This window comes from Musca autumnalis, unplaced genomic scaffold, assembly GCF_047663935.1.
Source record: "Musca autumnalis isolate F117 unplaced genomic scaffold, ASM4766393v1 scaffold_2, whole genome shotgun sequence".
NCBI classification, from domain to species: domain Eukaryota; kingdom Metazoa; phylum Arthropoda; class Insecta; order Diptera; family Muscidae; genus Musca; species Musca autumnalis.
This window is the reverse complement of record NW_027411755.1, coordinates 76,346,425-76,363,278: the sequence shown is the minus strand read 5'-3', so window position 1 is coordinate 76,363,278 and position 16,854 is coordinate 76,346,425. Positions and strand designations below refer to the sequence as shown.

Below are 16,854 nucleotides of genomic sequence, written 5' to 3'. Positions count from 1 at the left end.
AATTGGCCTTAAATGGCTTTCTTTATGTTCAATACAATTCAATAAATAAATAGTAATATGGTCTGTTCCAGAACTGCAAGAATCTACTAATTTCTACCATTTTCTTCGATAGCATAAAGGAAAAAATGTTATCGTAGTAAAAAATAGTAGCTTCTTGCAGGTTCTGGAACAGAACAATAATAATAATAATTGTCCCACAAACATACCATATGGGACAGGGGAGACTTCTCTCATACCAATGAGTGCACGCCGATTCATATTGGCTCAATGAACAATAATTAGTAGATTCTTACAGATCAGACCAAAAATGTGCTAAGTTTATTTGGAACTTTTTGCCTTTTTAAGTGCGTAGGCCATCAATTTGAAGATTTTACATAATCGACTATATGACAATGAAATTTTATTTATTTATTCAATACAAAGAATGATACAATTCCAATTATGTGTTCACAAAAAATTGTAACATTTTTTTAATTTGAATTTTACCATCTGCGTAAATAAAAATACAATATTCAGATTTATTTGAATTAGTTCAAATGCTAATGAAAAGATCGGATCTTTCACGACTTGCTTTCCATGGGTTCAAAATTCTAATGAAAAGATCGCACCTTTCACGACTTGCTTTGCATGGGTTCAAAATTCTAATGAAAAGATCGGATCTTTCACGACTTGCTTTGCATGGGTTCAAAATGCTAATAAAATGATCGGATCTTTCACGACTTGCTTTGCATGGGTTTAGAATGCGGAAGAAAATATAGGATATTTTAAGTCTTGCTTTTCATGGTTTCAAAATGCTAATGAAAAGATCGGATCTTTCACGACTTGCTTTTCATGGGTTCAAAATGCTAATGAAAAGATCGGATCTTTCACGACTTGCTTTTCATGGGTTCAAAATGCTAATGAAAAGATCGGATCTTTCACGACTTGCTTTGCATGGGTTCAAAATTCTAATGAAAAGATCGCACCTTTCACGACTTGCTTTGCATGGGTTCAAAATTCTAATGAAAAGATCGGATCTTTCACGACTTGCTTTGCATGGGTTCAAAATGCTAATAAAATGATCGGATCTTTCACGACTTGCTTTGCATGGGTTTAGAATGCCAATGAAAAGATCGGATCCTTCACGACTTCCTTTGAACCAATGCAAAAGATGCCATGAAATCACGTCATCGCCTAGGACCCATTCCTTCAAATTTTGCTGGGTATTGTCCAATAACTTCTTTCTAGTAAATCTCATAAGTTTGCATTTCGAATGATTAAGTTCCATAAGATTAATATTACACCAATAAGCAAATGAATTCAAATCATTTTGCAACAACTGATTGTTTGACATATGTGCAAAACTGAGGAATATTTTTACATCGTCGGCGTACATCAAGATATTAGAAAACTTTATTGTTTGAGGCAAGTCGTTTATGAATAATGAAAACAGAAGTGGTCCTAGATGGCTGCCTTGTGGAACTCCAGAAGTAACATCGATTCTTTTTGATATTGTATTTTGTTGCTGTATTCTTCGTTGTAGATACGAGGAAATCCAGTTTACACTTCTGTTAGTAAAACCTATGTTCTCAAGTTTTAGTAGTAACAGATTATGATTTACTTTATCGAAAGCTTTGCTGAAATCCGTGTAAACAGTATCGGTTTGCTTTCCTTGAACAAATCCCCGATTGACAACTGTGGAAAAGTGGAGAAGGTTAGTTGTTGTGGAGCATTTTTTCTGAAATCCATGTTGATAGGGAAATACAAGAGAACTGACATCATGGTAAAGGTTATCAGTGATGATTTTTTCAAAAAGCTTTGGAATCACACTTAATTTTGCTATTCCTCGATAATTTGAAACATCAGATTTATTTCCACATTTAAAAAGGGGAATAATATATGATGTTTTCCATGCATCTGGAAAAACAGCTTGACTGATAGAAGCGTTGAACAATATGGTTAAAGGTAAAACAAAGGCATCAGCACATTTTATTAAAATACAACTTGGGATCTTATCAGGTCCATGATCGTAGTCATATTTTAATTTTTCCAATCCATTTAAAACCATTTTACTGTCCAATAGTGTAATTGAAATTGATTGGTTAGAGTTGAGTTCAAACGGGTATTTGTTGCTAGAATAAATTCTAGTTGAATATGTTGTAGTGAAAAAATCTGCGAATAAGTTGCTAATAATAGTGTTGTCACATGATTCAGTGTTTCCATACCTTAAGGTTGCAGGAAGGCCACCGGCTTTACGTTTAGAATTGACGAATTTGTAAAATGATTTTGGATTTTGTTTGAAATTGTATTTAAGTTTTGAAATATATTTTGAATAGCAAATGTTGTTCAAAGTGGTATATTCCGAGCGTGCAACTGAATATTTTCCGTAGTCGATAGCAGAGCCCGTACGTTTATAATGTTTGAACTGTTTATTTTTCTTATTCTTTGATCTTGCTAATTCTCTAGTGTTCCATGGTGGTCCAGAGAGCTTTTTATAAAATAGTTTCGGTACGCATATATCAATGTATTCATATATCTTTTTATAAAAGATATCTATGGCGCAATTCAGATTATAAGTGCATGAAATGAGGTCATGCCAGTCAGTGTTCTGCAACAATTCCAGTAACTGTAAATAGTTTGTTTTGGAAAAACATAATGATTTTTCATTTCGATTTATAGGTTCTATATTATTCTTAGTTGGAAAGGAAACTCTTATTTCAACAGTTGGATGGTAAAGATCTTCTGGGAATGTTAAAGGATCAGTTCGTTTAATGTAACATTCATCGATTTGATTTACAAATATAAGGTCTAGTAACTTATGTCTGATGTTACGAATATAATTTACTTGAAAGAGACCAAAATCAAAAAGTGTATCAAAGAATTCTTCATAAGATTTTTGTATATTCGCTGGCATTAGGTATTTGACCTCGGGTAAGAAATTCCACAAAATACTTGGTATATTAAAATCACCGAGTACAATAATCAAATCTTCTGGTTTAGCTTTTTGCAATACAGTCTTAAACGCTTGGCTATGCTTTTCATATATTACTTGGGAAGACGAAGGTGGAATATAAGAACATATTATAAACATTTTTTTAAGTTGTGTTTAACTTCAACGGCAACAAACTCGATATTGAGTGAAGAGTCGAAATCCAATAATTCGGAGGTAAAAATAGTAGAGACAGCTATAAGTACGCCACCACCGTTGCTTCCTCGGTCACGTCTGAAGATACTGTATTTGTTTGACAGAATTTCTGAGTTCATAATTGTCTCGTTTAACCAGGTTTCAGTCATTACAATGATATGGTAATCCAGGACAAAGCTTTCGGCATACAATTTCGATATCTTAGTACGAATACCACGGACATTTTGATAGGCAATGGATACTGTACTTAGTTTTTTGAAACATATTCATTATATTGAGGGATGTAGCCAATATTAGCAGGTCTTTGTCTTTCCCTGTATATATATTCACGAACAACAGTGTTTTCTGGCCAAAAATCGGGATCAATAAGCTGGTGATATATGTCATCAGAAACAGTAAATTTAAATGAAGAAATTGAACGTTGTTGTGTGGAATTGAATTTGTGTATTAAGATATCAGCATTTTGACCAAGTTTTGATTTAATAAAAAGATCAACAGATTCTATAGTAGTTTCAGCTGTAAGTCTCGTTAAAAATATACTTTTTTTCGGCGGAACGGCTCTAAGAGTAACTATACCAGCGTGTTCATTATTTGTAAAGGAAGCAGGAGGGTTGTTGGCAGATCCAGCGTAACTCAATGGTATGTTTTCACACTCCATATTAGAGTCATTGCTGGGAGGACAGTTTAAGGGTATGGTATTATTGGACGTAGAAGGATTTTTTGAATTTTGTGAAGAATTTTTGGACGATGTAGAAGGGTGATTTGCAGGTGAAGGCGCATTATTCTCGTTATCGTCACGTTTATCTTTATTGACGATTTTCGTAAAAAAACGCTTGCCTATTTAGCATATTTTTCCTTATTTTCCAAATTTTTTGCATATATTTTGCATGTTTTTAATATGACCCCAAATATCGAAAATTTGACCCTCAAAACCCAAAATTTGAGTCCAATCGGATAAGAAATAAAAAACCTACTAAAATCCGATATCTAATCATAAACAAACTTCGTTATATCACATGTGGCAAGCAAACATATGTACTACAAATGGATATCAGTCTGAAGCTTAGATTACATCTAGCCATCTAACTCAGATATACCACAGGTGTCAATGGAAATTCTAATCTCATTTTAGTCTATTGCTTGATTTCGCATTAATTCAATTTTTGATCCGTTAAAAATGTGTTAATGTAATATTTTCTGTCCAGTTGTTCTTTGTTATGTACAGAGAACATTCAACAAGTTGTTACTGTACTTTGTAGTTAGATGGGATAACACCAACAACAATACTGACTGATCCTTGAGAATGGAGGTAGCAATTCCAGGATTTCGCATTAATTAAATTTTTGGATCCGTTAAAAATTTTTTAATGTAATATTTTCTGTCCAGTTGTTCTTTGTTATGTACAGAGAGCATTCAACAAGTTGTTTCTGTACTTTGTAGTTGGATGGGATAACAACCACAACAATATTGACTGATCCTTGAGAATAGGGAGTGCAAAAGAAAAGCAACAACGGAGTATCATTAAAGATTGTAGTGTTATCGGTTTTAATTAGCTGCACTCTTGAATTAAATTTGTTTTTTTGGGACATGTTAGTTTAATTTTCGGAAGAATTTTCATTTGTTATCCTAACAGGGTTGCCATATCCTATCACTTTTCCCATGGTCCGGGGAAAACATAATGATACCCTCAAATCAATATTTTTCCCTTATATACAAATTTAAATACTATTCATTTGGAAAGTGGATTAGTATCAACAGTTCTTATGTTTTATTGGTGTTATATTGGTGAACACAATACATCCTGGGGTAAACCCCTTGATGCTATCGGCACATTGTGGCTAAAAACGTTGGGAAAACTTTAAAAACAATGCGAATAGGAACTTCCGAAAATTAGTTGGGGAGCTTATTTCCGATATACGCCATAGACTTGTTCGAAGACGAAGTTTTGAAAACAATTTGAAAAGCTATACAGCTTCTAACTCAAACAACACACCGGTCAAGAACCCTTTGTTTCAACCAACAGTGGGTAACATAAAGTCAAATGGCAAAGTAAATTAGGCTTTTTAAATCTTTGTTATTAAATCTTATTTTGAATATAATTTATTACAAGTAAAATAAAAAAATCATATTCAGTCGTTTAAATCACATAAAACATTGAAATTTCTACCAGTGTTTCATAAATTGTCTTATCTTGGGAATGACAACGGTTTCTTGGCCAGTGTAAAACTTTTCAAAGTGTTTTCAAAACTTCTTCTGCGAACTAACCTAGGGCGTATGTCGGGAATAGGAGTCCCAACTAATTCCTGGAGGTTCCTATTCGCATTATTTTTAAAGTTTTCCCAACATTTGTATTCACAATTTGCCGATGGCCTCAAGGGGTTTACACCAGGATGTATTGTGTTTACCAATATTCGATTATTTAACTTGTTTATTATACGGAAAACATAAGAACGGTTGATACTAATCCCCTTTCCGAATGAATATTTTAAAATTTAAATTTTTATATAAGGAAAAAAATTTAGATTTGAGGGTAGGGAGTAGGAGATGGTAACCCTGTTAGGATAACAAATGCAAATTCTTCCGAAAATTACTCTAACATGTCCCAAAAACCAATTTTGTCAAAAGTACAGCTAATTAAAACCGATAATAGTAGATATATGGGGAGGATTCAAAATCCATTAAAAAACTCAAATTACAAGTCATATAGTAATTAAAAGTATCAAATTACATATCTTAAGTAAACAAATGGGGTGACCGTGGGAAATTCTTGGAATTCCTTATGCTGGGGGGGAATCGTTCCATGATCAACGTGGGTGGCTTCGTTTGTCCGTCCGTCTGTCCGTAAGCATGCTGAATCGTGTCCATGATCAATGTGGGTGGTCTCGTTTGTCCGTCTGTCTGTTGATTGATCTAATTATGAAGCATTGACCATTGTTGAGGCATTGTGTTTATTGTATGTTTGTGTGTATGTCGTTTGGTTCTTTTGCTTTGAAATGGATCAGCAGTCACAACAGCTAAAGTACATGGGTGGCTACTGTGTGTTTGTATGTATGTCGTTTGGTTCCTTTTGCTTTGCATTGGATCAGCAGCCACGATAGCTTCATTATATGTTTGTGTGTATGTCGTTTGGTTCTTTTGCTTTGAAATGGATCAGCAGTCACAACAGCTAAAGTACATGGGTGGCTACTGTGTGTTTGTATGTATGTCGTTTGGTTCCTTTTGCTATGCATTGGATCAGCAGCCACGATAGCTTCATTATATGTTTGTGTGTATGTCGTTTGGTTCTTTTGCTTTAAAATGGATCAGCAGTCACAACAGCTAAAGTGCCTGGGTGGCTACTGTGTGTTTGTATGTATGCCGTATGATTCCTTTGCTTTGGATTGGATCAGCATCCACGATAGCTTCATTATATGTTTGTGTGTATGTCGTTTGGTTCTTTTGCTTTACTTTAAGTCAGAGGACAAGTGTACTGAGTATTTACTGAGTGTTTGAATATGAATTCGATCGATCTTCTCGATTTGTTTATTATTATTATTCGATGAAGGCGACAATGTCTTTAATATTTAATTGAAGGGTAGATTGAATTTTTGGTTGCTTCAAATTGATCTTGTCAATGGATTTGGATATGAATGCAAATATGATTGGGAGAGTTAAGGGGGAAAGGGGAACCAATGTGTACAAATGAGAAATCGATGACCATTGTTGAGGCATAGCGCTTGTGGTGGTACACTGGAAAAATATGTATGCATGTGTAACCGTGGGAAATTCTGGGAATTCCGTCCGTCCGTCCGCGTGACCGTGGGAACTTTTTTGGAATTCCGTTTATCCGTCCGTCTGCTGACCGTGGGAACTTTTGGAATTCCGTTTGTCCGTCCGTCTGTCCGTGGGCATGCTTAATCGTGTCCATGATCAATGGTCCTGTTTGTCCCTCCTTTTGTCAGTTCATTGATCTAATTTCCTAATGTTATGAAATAAATGACGTCATCAGTTGGGTTTAAATAAAAAATGAATGAAACTGTACTCAAAAAGAATTTCTTTGAGTGCATAAATCGAAACAATCCAAATGAATTCATTTGGATCTTTTCGATTTTTTTATTTCAGAAGTCAAGTAAAGAGTTAGCAAAAACTTGAATATTGGATTGAAGGGATGGTTTGGGATATTAAAGCATATGTGGGTGCGTGTGGATGTTTGATTCTTTGCAGTTATGAGGAATGTATTGACATTAAGTTCTAGCAATTTGTTATGAGTAAGAGGTTGAAAGGGGAAGCAAACATCGAATGCTTTAAGATTAGCTAGAGCATTAACCATATGTTTGTATGAATATTGCCCTTCGATTGAAGCAGTGACCATTGTTGAGGCAATCAGTTTATATATATGTTTGTGTGTATGCAGTATGATTCCTTTGCTTTGCATTGGATCAGCAGCCACGATCGCTTTATTTTATGTTTGTGTGTATGTCGTTTGGTTCTTTTTCCATTCCTTTTAATCAGCAGGCGTAATTGTCGCCTTTAACGAAAGCAAAAGGCGACAAGTGCCTGGGGCTATCTGCTGTGTTTGAATATGAATTCGATTCTCTTCTCGATTTGTTTGTTATTGTTTGATCTTAATATTTAATTGAAGGATGGTTTGAATTTTTGGTTGCTTCAAATTGATCTTGTCAATGGATTTGGATATGAATGCAAATATGATTAGGGAAGTTAAGGGGGAAAGGGGAACCAATGTGTACAAATGAGAAATCGATGACCATTGTTGAGGTATAGCGTTTGTATGTACGTCAGTCCAGCTTCCTTTAAATTTATGCTGTGTATGTTTGCATTAAACCAAAAGGAGGAATCATTGAACTTTCATTCAGTATTACACAATATCGGATTTGTTTTGATTAAATGTTATGAATCTGGGTTATTGGACCACACAACGTCTGATTCTTTGAACACTGTATGTATGTATATACATATATGCATATATTTTGTCGTCTTGAACTTGAAAAGGAATATATTTTTAATATAGAAAATGCTGAGCATATTTAATGTAAACAAATAAAGTGTTTAAAAGCGAAGGAAGTTTTAGAAAAATTATTCAGTTTCTAAAAATTATCGTACGTGTATCTCATCATCTTAAAAGTACAAAATATGTCAGTGCCAGTTTCAAAGGACGATTCAATCTTCCGTTTGCAACAACAGCATTTACTCCAGGACAGCATCGGTGACGCATACTTATGTAGAGTAATGGAGAACTATGAATTTACATCCATGTTGCGGAACAATTTTTTAAACGATATTGCTGGAGATCAATACTGCATACATGTAATTATGAGTTACGAGTTAGAAATTTTGAGAAAGGGTCTCCCGGAGAAGCCTAAAATCCTGAAGGTAGAGGAATTGCCGACTGTATCACCATTGATTTTAAGCGATATTGACAGCTATATAAAAGAACATCTAAACGCACTTCTAAACATAGCTTGTAGAGTAGAGGATAACAATATAAATAGCTTTTTAATAAAGTTTTTAAACACTTATAAATAAAATCAATTTCGAAAATAAGTATAATCTCTTCTTTTTTTTAATGGGGGGGGAAGGTTGGGTTGGGTGGAAGGGTTGCGAAATCCATGTTTAATCGTGTTACAATTTTAGTATAAAAAGCCCATACTTTTAAATACGATTCACAGTTTAAACGTTATTAACAAAAGTAGGAAGCATTGTTCTGCGACCATTCGATTGAAGCAATGATCATTGTTGAGGCATTATTATGTATGACCATCAACTTGATGTTGTTATATGTTTACATTAAAACAAAAGGAGGAATCATTAAACTTTCATTCAGTATTACTCAATATCCAATTTGTTATTATTATGGATTATTGGACCTTTTTTAAAGATATGAAATGCGGCTGGAACATCAAATAGAAGCAAAAGTATGCTTCAACTTGACCTTGAAAAAACATTTGAAAATATGCTTATGTTGCTTTTCATCACAACATCTAAATGTCACCCCATTTCTCTGCAATTTAATACACAAATTATGAAAAACATAAATCTCACTCTTCATTAAAATGTTCGATCTATAAATGCACACCTATATTATAATAATTTTATTAGTCAGAAACATACTTTCAAACTGTTACAATATGGATTCTCAATATATACTTCCTGAAATCTTCAAGGAAAGCACATTAAGGGAGTCGAAGGATATCGAAGCAGACAAATATTTGTTAAGAATAACGGATGAAATTCAGGCGGAATTCTATATAACACATGGTTTGAAAACGGACAGAAACAGAATCCTTAAGCTTTTAAAAAGGTTGGAGAAAATCACAAATGCCAATAATAATTGAATTTAAATGATTATTAATAAATAAGAAACAAACAAATATATTTGTTGCATATTTTTTTGGGGGGAAGAGAATGCAATGGTTTATGTATAATTGTTATCTTCTAATCTAAAATTTTGTCCCTGTGTTTAGAGAAAATGTGATAACACTATACACAGTTACTATTTCGTGCCACAGCTCGCTTTTCGCTTCAACAAATTCTTATTATAGCTCACCCTATCCCTAATTTGGTTCAACAGCTCTCTCTTAGAGTTAAACAGCTTCATATTATAACTTAAGAGCTCCCTAATCTTATTCAACAGTTTCGTACTCAACCCTCTTCACTTAAGATCGAACCTCTTAATACAAGGAGCACATTTTGATAGTTATCAAACATACCATTTGCTTCAAATTTATGAAAGTTAAAAAAAGCAAACAAATAAATATTAGTGTACCTCACTCAAATTGAAAATTCGAAGGAAAAGAAACTTTAACAATGCCATCTAGGGGTTGAGCTATCGATACCTAAATTATTACGAAGATATTATAAATGCTGACTTGTGTACATAACTGTACCATATTACTCATTAAAACAAAAAAATGAAATAAAAAACAATGATATTCAGAAGACCATAGATTGCATTTATTTCGTAATCGCAATGTACACATTTGATATAATATAAAATATGATTAATATATAATATCTGCCTCTCGTAGTTCTTCAATTATAGAGACCATCTCATTTGTATGATCATATTTTCCACTTTGATTTGATTCCACCAACCGCTTTAGTCGTTCAACAAGAACATTGGGATCGTTCCAATATACATATTGAGGTTTTTCGGAATTTACTCTCATTAAGCCTTTACCAGTGTGAGTATCATCGATTATCTTCTTTATTATATTGGTGTATTTATATCCTTTGTTAGATTTCACTCGTTCATTATGGCTGTAGTTTACTTTATGTGCATTGGAGTTGAGTAAAATTTTCTTATATATCTCCAACTCTGATTCAACGTAGTTTTTGGGTTTTTGATGAAATAGAAGTTCAAATAAGCCTGGTGTGAGCGCCCAATTCTGGTTTCCTACGACAATTTTCTCATTATTTATATGTAAAGGTTTATCACCAAATTTCCATTCCCCATTAACATCTGTATGTGGACCGTATACAGTGTCCAGATTATTATTGATTTTCAATTGAAGAAGATTGTTTTCATAATCATAATCATCATGGTCAGAATAAAAAGATTCTTCTCCACCCTCATCGTTGCTTGACTCATCTTGATTATTATCTTCTTTGTACTCTTCATCGTTTGCAGTGATTTCGTTTTTAAAATCTTCCTTATATCTCTTGATACTGGAAAACGATGATTTCCCATACTCGGGTATATTTTCTGTTTTAGGAATGTATTTGGATGCATTCTCACTTGTTGTTTTAACTAATTTGTTTAACTCTTCTGTTATAGGTTTGAAGGTATTTTCCAATTGCGTTGTTCTTGCTTGTTCTCCCCTTTTGATGTTTTGAAATTTTCTTTTCAAAACATTGCGGGATTGAACCAATCGTTTCAACATTTCTTCGTCCATAGTTAGAGTTCTACTGTTAAATGTGGGACATTGTCACAATATAAATAGTGTATCCCTTGATCTAAGCCCAACCTAACCTGAATCCAACCTAACCCGAACCCAACCTAACCCGAACCCAACCTAACCCGAACCTAACCTAACCCGAACCCAACCTAACCCGAACCTAACCTAACCCGAACCCAACCTAACCCAAACCCAACCTAACGCGAACCCAACCTAACCCGAACCCAACCTAACCGGAACCCAAGCCAACCTAACCTGAAACCAACCTAACCCTAACCCAACTCAACCGCTTATACATTTGTTCAATCTTTAATATTTTATAACTTTGCTTAGACGGTCATAATTGCATGATTAACAGTAGTAGATTATTAAAACTTACAGTCCCACAGATGTGTATTCACCTTTTCTATTGTTTATTATCCCAGAATAAAGATATATTTTTGTAGACAAACAATATTATTCATTTATTTAAATGTCAACATTTTTCAAGAAGAAACAAATGCAGAAGTAAACAAAGAGTGTTGCTATAGGCACCTCTAATATACATATCAAAAGCTTGAGTGTCGTCGGCTAAACTATAAACCATGGATCGTTTTCATCCAATGCCCATACGTTTTGTGCTTCTGGTATATACGAATAATCTTCTTCTGAATTCTCCAGAGATTGGTTTGTTCGGGTTTCGTTCTCCTTTCCTTCAGCATCGGTTTCCACTCGCAGAGACTCATTATACTTTGCCTCGAATTCATTTACAGCTTTTACGCAAGCAGCCTCGAACTCATAGTCCATTTCAAATAATTCAATTTGTTGTGGTGTATTTTGTGTTGCCTCGTAATGGTCTAACATATTGCAACAAATCTTTTCGAACTCTGCATCATTCTCGAACTCAACTCCAATCTCTCCGTTGATATTATTGACCATTTTTAGTTTTCTTACTTTTCTTGAAGAAATGTCTCACTCCATTAAAGGAATTTTGAAAACTGAATATAGTTTCCGAGTCTAACTCAACTTTTATAGAGTTTTAATGTTTATATTAAATATAAAAGGAATACATCAAAAGAAATGACTGTCCAAGACGACAAAACTATATATACATATAGGGTTTTATATAATAAATGCAATCTATGGTCTTCTGAATATCATTGTTTTTTATTTCATTTTTTTGTTTTAATGAGTAATATGGTACAGTTATGTACACAAGTCAGCATTTATAATATCTTCGTAATAATTTAGGTATCGATAGCTCAACCCCTAGATGGCCTTGTTAAAGTTTCTTTTCCTTCGAATTTTCAATTTGAGTGAGGTACACTAATATTTATTTGTTCGCTTTTTTAAACTTTCATAAATTTGTTTGATAACTATCAAAATGTGCTCCTTGTATTAAGAGGTTCGATCTTAAGTGAAGAGGGTTGAGTACGAAACTGTTGAATAAGATTAGGGAGCTCTTAAGTTATAATATGAAGCTGTTTAACTCTAAGAGAGAGCTGTTGAACCAAATTAGGGATAGGGTGAGCTATAATAAGAATTTGTTGAAGCGAAAAGCGAGCTGTGGCACGAAATAGTAACTGTGTATAGTGTTATCACATTTTCTCTAAACACAGGGACAAAATTTTAGATTAGAAGATGACAATTATACATAAACCATTGCATTCTCTTCCCCCAAAAAATATGCAACAAATATATTTGTTTGTTTCTTATTTATTAATAACCCAGCAAAATGTTTGTAGCCAAAGAAGTAGTTAAATCATGAGTGCAAGTGATTTCAGACTACATCTTTTTACGTGAAAGAAGTCATGATTTTTACAAGGGCATGGTGCAGTGAGGATACTGTCTAATTTACTTCTTAAGCACACATTTTGCATTAGTTCTTTGTAGTGAATAAATCACAACAACATATGATTCAACTACTTCTTTGGCTACAAACAAAGATGTAGTTCGAAATCACTTTTATTATTTTTTGTATACAAATTACTTTTTATGGATGCAAACATATTGCTGTTATTAGAATTAACAAGAAACAAATTATGTTCTTTGTCTTTTTAAGTTTTTTTTTTTTTGCAAAATTTTGAAATTTCTAAAATGTGAAAATTTTATGAAATGGATTCAAATCGGACATTGTCAAAATGTGAAGAACGGACTGCATTTTTCATGACTCTGCGTGGACTGCTTCAAAAAAAGCTATTCAATCACTACTTCACAAGGAACAACTTCAAATAAATTTTGCTGGGAATCATTTAAATTCAATTATTATTGGCATTTGTGATTTTCTCCAACCTTTTTAAAAGCTTAAGGATTCTGTTTCTGTCCGTTTTCAAACCATGTGTTATATAGAATTCCGCCTGAATTTCATCCGTTATTCTTAACAAATATTTGTCTGCTTCGATATCCTTCGACTCCCTTAATGTGCTTTCCTTGAAGATTTCAGGAAGTATATATTGAGAATCCATATTGTAACAGTTTGAAAGTATGTTTCTGACTAATAAAATTATTATAATATAGGTGTGCATTTATAGATCGAACATTTTAATGAAGAGTGAGATTTATGTTTTTCATAATTTGTGTATTAAATTGCAGAGAAATGGGGTGACATTTAGATGTTGTGATGAAAAGCAACATAAGCATATTTTCAAATGTTTTTTCAAGGTCAAGTTGAAGCATACTTTTGCTTCTATTTGATGTTCCAGCCGCATTTCATATCTTTAAAAAAGGTCCAATAATCCATAATAATAACAAATTGGATATTGAGTAATACTGAATGAAAGTTTAATGATTCCTCCTTTTGTTTTAATGTAAACATATAACAACATCAAGTTGATGGTCATACATAATAATGCCTCAACAATGATCATTGCTTCAATCGAATGGTCGCAGAACAATGCTTCCTACTTTTGTTAATAACGTTTAAACTGTGAATCGTATTTAAAAGTATGGGCTTTTTATACTAAAATTGTAACACGATTAAACATGGATTTCGCAACCCTTCCACCCAACCCAACCTTCCCCCCCCATTAAAAAAAAGAAGAGATTATACTTATTTTCGAAATTGATTTTATTTATAAGTGTTTAAAAACTTTATTAAAAAGCTATTTATATTGTTATCCTCTACTCTACAAGCTATGTTTAGAAGTGCGTTTAGATGTTCTTTTATATAGCTGTCAATATCGCTTAAAATCAATGGTGATACAGTCGGCAATTCCTCTACCTTCAGGATTTTAGGCTTCTCCGGGAGACCCTTTCTCAAAATTTCTAACTCGTAACTCATAATTACATGTATGCAGTATTGATCTCCAGCAATATCGTTTAAAAAATTGTTCCGCAACATGGATGTAAATTCATAGTTCTCCATTACTCTACATAAGTATGCGTCACCGATGCTGTCCTGGAGTAAATGCTGTTGTTGCAAACGGAAGATTGAATCGTCCTTTGAAACTGGCACTGACATATTTTGTACTTTTAAGATGATGAGATACACGTACGATAATTTTTAGAAACTGAATAATTTTTCTAAAACTTCCTTCGCTTTTAAACACTTTATTTGTTTACATTAAATATGCTCAGCATTTTCTATATTAAAAATATATTCCTTTTCAAGTTCAAGACGACAAAATATATGCATATATGTATATACATACATACAGTGTTCAAAGAATCAGACGTTGTGTGGTCCAATAACCCAGATTCATAACATTTAATCAAAACAAATCCGATATTGTGTAATACTGAATGAAAGTTCAATGATTCCTCCTTTTGGTTTAATGCAAACATACACAGCATAAATTTAAAGGAAGCTGGACTGACGTACATACAAACGCTATACCTCAACAATGGTCATCGATTTCTCATTTGTACACATTGGTTCCCCTTTCCCCCTTAACTTCCCTAATCATATTTGCATTCATATCCAAATCCATTGACAAGATCAATTTGAAGCAACCAAAAATTCAAACCATCCTTCAATTAAATATTAAGATCAAACAATAACAAACAAATCGAGAAGAGAATCGAATTCATATTCAAACACAGCAGATAGCCCCAGGCACTTGTCGCCTTTTGCTTTCGTTAAAGGCGACAATTACGCCTGCTGATTAAAAGGAATGGAAAAAGAACCAAACGACATACACACAAACATAAAATAAAGCGATCGTGGCTGCTGATCCAATGCAAAGCAAAGGAATCATACTGCATACACACAAACATATATATAAACTGATTGCCTCAACAATGGTCACTGCTTCAATCGAAGGGCAATATTCATACAAACATATGGTTAATGCTCTAGCTAATCTTAAAGCATTCGATGCTTGCTTCCCCTTTCAACCTCTTACTCATAACAAATTGCTAGAACTTAATGTCAATACATTCCTCATAACTGCAAAGAATCAAACATACACACGCACCCACATATGCTTTAATATCCCAAACCATCCCTTCAATCCAATATTCAAGTTTTTGCTAACTCTTTACTTGACTTCTGAAATAAAAAAATCGAAAAGATCCAAATGAATTCATTTGGATTGTTTCGATTTATGCACTCAAAGAAATTCTTTTTGAGTACAGTTTCATTCATTTTTTATTTAAACCCAACTGATGACGTCATTTATTTCATAACATTAGGAAATTAGATCAATGAACTGACAAAAGGAGGGACAAACAGGACCATTGATCATGGACACGATTAAGCATGCCCACGGACAGACGGACGGACAAACGGAATTCCAAAAGTTCCCACGGTCAGCAGACGGACGGATAAACGGAATTCCAAAAAAGTTCCCACGGTCACGCGGACGGACGGACGGAATTCCCAGAATTTCCCACGGTTACACATGCATACATATTTTTCCAGTGTACCACCACAAGCGCTATGCCTCAACAATGGTCATCGATTTCTCATTTGTACACATTGGTTCCCCTTTCCCCCTTAACTCTCCCAATCATATTTGCATTCATATCCAAATCCATTGACAAGATCAATTTGAAGCAACCAAAAATTCAATCTACCCTTCAATTAAATATTAAAGACATTGTCGCCTTCATCGAATAATAATAATAAACAAATCGAGAAGATCGATCGAATTCATATTCAAACACTCAGTAAATACTCAGTACACTTGTCCTCTGACTTAAAGTAAAGCAAAAGAACCAAACGACATACACACAAACATATAATGAAGCTATCGTGGATGCTGATCCAATCCAAAGCAAAGGAATCATACGGCATACATACAAACACACAGTAGCCACCCAGGCACTTTAGCTGTTGTGACTGCTGATCCATTTCAAAGCAAAAGAACCAAACGACATACACACAAACATATAATGAAGCTATCGTGGCTGCTGATCCAATGCATAGCAAAAGGAACCAAACGACATACATACAAACACACAGTAGCCACCCATGTACTTTAGCTGTTGTGACTGCTGATCCATTTCAAAGCAAAAGAACCAAACGACATACACACAAACATATAATGAAGCTATCGTGGCTGCTGATCCAATGCAAAGCAAAAGGAACCAAACGACATACATACAAACACACAGTAGCCACCCATGTACTTTAGCTGTTGTGACTGCTGATCCATTTCAAAGCAAAAGAACCAAACGACATACACACAAACATACAATAAACACAATGCCTCAACAATGGTCAATGCTTCATAATTAGATCAATCAACAGACAGACGGACAAACGAGACCACCCACATTGATCATGGACACGATTCAGCATGCTTACGGACAGACGGACGGACAAACGAAGCCACCCACGTTGATCATGGAACGATTCCCCCCCAGCATAAGGAATTCCAAGAATTTCCCACGGTCACCCCATTTGTTTACTTA

At 34.0% G+C, this 16,854-nt stretch overlaps 1 protein-coding gene across 1 annotated transcript in view; it reads left to right on the top strand.

Moving 5' to 3' along the window:
* Positions 1 to 16,854, top strand: part of LOC141394106 (pickpocket protein 11-like) — a 54,590-nt gene that overhangs the window by 36,628 nt on the left and 1,108 nt on the right. The gene's annotated exons all lie outside the window — the stretch shown is intronic.